General features: G+C 45.3%; 1 pseudogene; it reads left to right on the top strand.

Moving 5' to 3' along the window:
* The first annotated feature begins 1,075 nt into the window (after positions 1 to 1,075).
* LOC110328678 lies at positions 1,076 to 1,871 on the top strand (annotated as a pseudogene).
* Positions 1,872 to 5,227: the final 3,356 nt, after the last annotated feature.

Genomic DNA, 5,227 nt, shown 5'->3' with positions numbered 1-5,227 from the left:
AAGTACTGGTCATGTTATCTTTCCAAAAAGGTTAAAAGAGGGATTTGCTTATCTATAATGATTTATGGAACTGACAAAGAAGTGCACAGATTGTGGCCAGAAAATGCATAGGAATCGACAGAATGGTTTAAAACAAAATTATGGTGTCGGGACATGAGGCCAATAGCTCCATTCTTTAATAGGACAAAGGAGCAGGGCCCCATAAATCACATTTGTCAGGAATAAATAAAAAGAGCACCCAATAAGGCCAGTGGTCCTTGTTGTGCCTGAATCTCTCCTAATTTGTTGAGCTGCCCTGCCCTGCTCTGCCTCCATCGGAGACAAGGTGTTCTGTCACTGCCGTACTCTCTCCTGATTAAGTCTAAACAACAGTAAGTAAGCCTTCTGAATGTCCCATCCAGCCTTGACTTTCCCCGTGGCTGCTAAGTCATCTTCTGTGACTTGGCAATTTCAGCCCAGAAAAGACGTATCTAAGCAAAGAGCCACGTCAGCACACCCAGAAAACAGGCTCTTGGTGACTACGGAGAGCAAATATGCTTTCTAGTTCCTTCTCTCACTGAACCATTAGCATAAATGTCACCTGACAGTTTGATAGCTAAGAAAGGGGAGCCAGGATAACGTCATACAAGGGCCCCAGCCCAGAGCTATTACACCGTCAAACATCCAGGGAAGGGGGCTGAAGAGCAAGTAAATACAGATAAATACTTATAAAGTTGACTTAAAGACCTGCCTCACATCTCCAGATGAAGAAATAAAACTGAGGTGTTGTAGAGCTATCAATCTCTCAAGACTCATTATGAATTTTTGTCACTGAACCTGGAAGAAGAACAAGCCATCTGCTGACTTAACATCTTAACTTGACATTTTAACACTAACGGAACTGTTTCCTGATATATGTGTTTTATAACTCCCTGAGTCCTGTGTTTTACTGTGGTCCTAACAAAATGCAAAGTCTAATTTCCACACAACTCCCCTCCCTGCCCCCAGAGTTACGCTAAGCTCTCCCTGTACGGTGGATAGTAGCTGGTGTAAGCACCTTGTCAGAAACCCCTCACCTGTCCCTCTCCACCAGCCGAGCAAGATGCCCAAAGGAAAGAAGGCCAAGGGGAAGAAGGTGGCCCCAGCCCCCACCGTCGTCAAAAAACAGGAGGTCAAAAAGGTGGTCAATCCTTTGTTTGAGAAAAGGCCCAAGAACTTCGGCATTGGGCAGGACATCCAGCCCAAAAGAGATCTAACAAGCTCCCTCAAATGGCCCTACTACATCAGGCTGCAGCAGCAAAGAGCCATCCTCTATAAGCAGCTCAAAGTACCTCCTGCCATTATCCAGTTCACCCAGGCCCTGGACAGGCAAACAGCTACTCAGCTGCTTAAGCTTGCCCACAAGTACAGGCCAGAGACAAAGCAAGAGAAGAAGCAAAGGCTACTGGCCCGTGCTGAGAAGAAAGCTGCTGGCAAAGGGGACACCACCTGTCCTCCGTGTAGGAGTCAGTTCAGTCACCACCTTGGTGGAGAACAAGAAGGCTCAGCTGGTGGTGATTGCCCATGACATAGTCCCCATTGAGCTGGTGGTTTTCCTGCCTGCCCTGTGTCGAAAGATGGGGGTGCCCTACTGCTTCATCAAGGGAAGGCCAGGCTGGGGCACCTGGTCCACAGGAAGACATGCACCACTGTTGCCTTCACACAGGTTAGTTAACTCGGAAGACAAGGGTGCTCTGGCTAAGATGGTGGAAGCTATTAGGACCAATTATAATGACAGATATGACGAGATCCATCATCACTGGGGAGGCAACGCCCTGGGTCCTAAGTCTGTGGCTTGCATTGCCAAGCTGGAAAAGGCAAAGGCTAAAGAACTCGCCACTACACAGGGTTAAATGTACACTAAGTTTTCTGTGCATAAATATAATTACAACATAAAAAGAAAGAAAGAAAGAAAGAAAGAAAGAAAGAAAGAAAGAAAGAAAGAAAGAAAGAAAGAAAGAAAGAAAGAAAGAAAGAAAGCCCTCAGCTAATTCTATAGAGAAGAAAGCCATACTGGGTGCACTGTGATTTGAATGGGCCTGTTTCTATCCATCTGAAGCCAGAAGAGTAAACATCCTCTTATGACCATTGTCAGGGCTGGAGCATAAAAGGCACAGATAGACTGGGCTCTTACCCTCTGTTCCTCTCCCAGCTTTGCTACATGCCTGCAGACACAGGTCCTGACCTCCAGATCCATCCTTGCTCTGACTTGACACCTGACTGGCTGGTTTCATCTTCGACAGCCGGTCAGTGTTCACCTTAGTCTACTGTACTTTGGAGGACAAAGGCTTGCCCCTGCTCTGTAGTCCCAGCCAGTTTTCAATAAGACCCTCTATGAAACCCTGGTCCTTTCCGCCGAGGTTACATGGTCCATCTGACTCATGTAGCAGGACCAAATGAACATCTGTCTATGGGTGTGACAAGCCTTTCAGCTTCCTCAAAGTGCGAGCAGGGCCCTCTCCTCTTGCTTGTTCAATAAACAAGAGAATGAGATGTAGGAAGCCATCAAGGAAAAGAGTGGTTACACCAGGTCACAGGCTAGGGGAAGCTGTGGGTTTCTGAACAATGTCTGTGTGTGGAAGAGTTTGCGAGCACACAAGCCCCACACTGCTGCTAAGAGGGGCAGTGGGCAAGGACACTCCCCTAACCTCCGCTTTAGGTTTGTTACACCCACAATGAGTGACAGTCCTACCTTCTTCACAGCCAGTTCTAGTCTAGGAAAAAAGAGGTGTTTATGAACAAATATTTTAATAAGTAGTATTGATGGGGGAAACTTGAACACATGAATTTAGCAACAATAAAGAAAAGGATTCAGCCAGGGTGTGAGGAGGATGTGAGAGGGCAATAGGGTATACATGATCAAACCTAACTGTATTATACACATGAGTAAAAACTGTCAAAGAGTAAATGTCTTTACGTAGGATGATTTTATTGTTTGAGAATTTTATACATGGATATAAGGTGTTTCGATCAAATCCAGCCCTCTACACCTGACCTTCCAACTCCTCCCATATCGCCACAACCACCTTCCCTTCCTGATTTCAAGTGCTCTTAAAAAATAAAATACAAAACCAAAAAACAAAAAACATCGAATCCTCATAGTACACCAGTGTGTATGAAGGTACAGGGCCATTCACTAAATCAAAGGCAGACTAGCAGTGGCTGTGTCCAAAGCGGGAGGGGAGGGAACTCACCCTCCCCAAGCAGTCACCAATCTCCTGTAGCTACTCAGCCAGAGGTGGCTCTTCATGATCCCTTCCCCTATCTGTGCTAGGATTTTGGCTGGCTCGATCTTGTGCAAGTCTGGTGCTGCGGTTAGTTCATTTATGCAACAGCCTTTTCATTTTGGAAAAAAAAACAACAAAAACAAAACAAAGAAACAAAAAAGCGCTACTTTGTAACAATCGCTACCTCTGTCACAATCTTTTCATCCCCTCCCCCACAGTGATCCCTGAGTCTCCAGGAAGAGTGGGTGTGGTACAGATGTCTCTTTTAGGACTGAGCACTCCACAGAAAGAAGAAATATCTTAAAAATAAAAGATAAGCATAGGAGTCAAAAACAAAATAAAAGCAACAGGTGACCACTGACCAGACAAAGCAGGACTTTCTCTGGGTAAAGAATGAGCAGATAGGGCCTGACTGATCCAGCAATTAAAATACAAGAGATTTCCGTCAGAGAAGATACGGGAGCTCTGAGGCTGTGGGTTTGGGATAAAGATGCTTTACACGTCTGGTTTGCTAAAATTCTGCTATATTTGTGCAATTTTGAAGAACCCGAGGTTCCGTTTCACCACAGAAATTGGAGCAGAATGCTCACTCTGTGTGAGAGAAGGTCTGCTTGGGGGATGCAAGTGCATGCAATGGCCTCCAGGCTGCCTGCTTGGGGAAAGCAAGCCTGCAGGCTGCCCACTCCGGCATTGAACTTGGGATTTTTTTATATTTTTCTATATGAAAAGGGGGAAGGACTAGAAAAGCTGGGCTTAAAGGAGAGTAGATCAACCTCCATTCCAGGCACATTTTCCTCTGCACCCAACCGCCACCCAAAAAGCCACAGGTGGACACAATTGTTAACTCCATTCAGCTATCGACACGGTCAAGGCAAATGAACCAAACAGGCCAAACACATCAAATGCTTTATCAGAGTGCATGCTGGGAAATCAACTGCCAAAAGCACCTCGTGATGGGCACCTGGCACTGTCCATGATAATTAGAAGCACACAACCAAGGACTGTGTGCTGTTAGTCCCTCTTGAAGCCCCTGTGTTCAGCTTGTCTTAGAAAACCACCCTGTGGTCTGTTCTGGTGAAGCAGCTAGGGATGTGGGCAGGTCACTTATGCTGCTGGGACAGGTGAGCCCCACAACCAAGAGTCAGACCCACTGTGGTGAAGACATTAGAGCTCATGATCCTGAGGTGGAGACTCATGGAGAACCCCAGACAACATTTACATCCTTCTACCAACACACACACACACACACACACACACACACACACACACACACACACACACACACGGTATGCTCTGTGCCCATTAAGTTCTAGGAACTTCAAATTTTCCTTCCTACTTGACTTGATGGCCCACTCATCACTCTGTCTGTCTCTGTAGGTTTGGGTGTGTTCTATAGTTCTTCTTAGTACTGAGAACCAAGATGAGATTCCCAAAGGATGCTAGCTTAACTAGTGAGAAAGACACTTTCACATCAATATTTACAGCAGCTCAAGTCACAGAAAACTAAGTTACAGAGCCAAACCTGTCCAGTGATTCAGAAATTGGTAAAGAAAACATAACATACACATATAATACAAATTCATACACATAAAACCGAACAGTTCTAAAATTTTATTTTTATTATGTATATGTGTCTATATATGTACACAAATACAGTACTTGCAGAAGAGGGTGATGGATCCCTGGAGCCAGAGTTTTAGGTAGCCGTCGGCTGCTGGACATGAGTGCTGGGAACCAAATTCTAGTCCTCTACAAGAGCAGAGCTTGACCTCAGCTACCAAGCCTTCTCTCCACGACCCCATAACCTTTACCTGTTGTGGATAGCCTTGGGGCTAATTATATTTGATGTTAATTTTGTTCTCCTGTGAGGGGCTTTGAACGAAGAATGAATCAGCACTCAGGTTATTTCCTGTAAACCTGCTTCCCACCTTAATTTGTAAAATAAAGAAGAGCTGATGATTGGGCAGATAAAGGAAAGGTGG

The sequence above is a fragment of the Mus pahari genome, chromosome 10 (genome assembly GCF_900095145.1).
Source record: "Mus pahari chromosome 10, PAHARI_EIJ_v1.1, whole genome shotgun sequence".
NCBI classification, from domain to species: Eukaryota; Metazoa; Chordata; class Mammalia; order Rodentia; family Muridae; genus Mus; species Mus pahari.
Note: the sequence above shows the minus strand (reverse complement) of the source record. Positions and strands in the feature narration are given on the sequence as shown.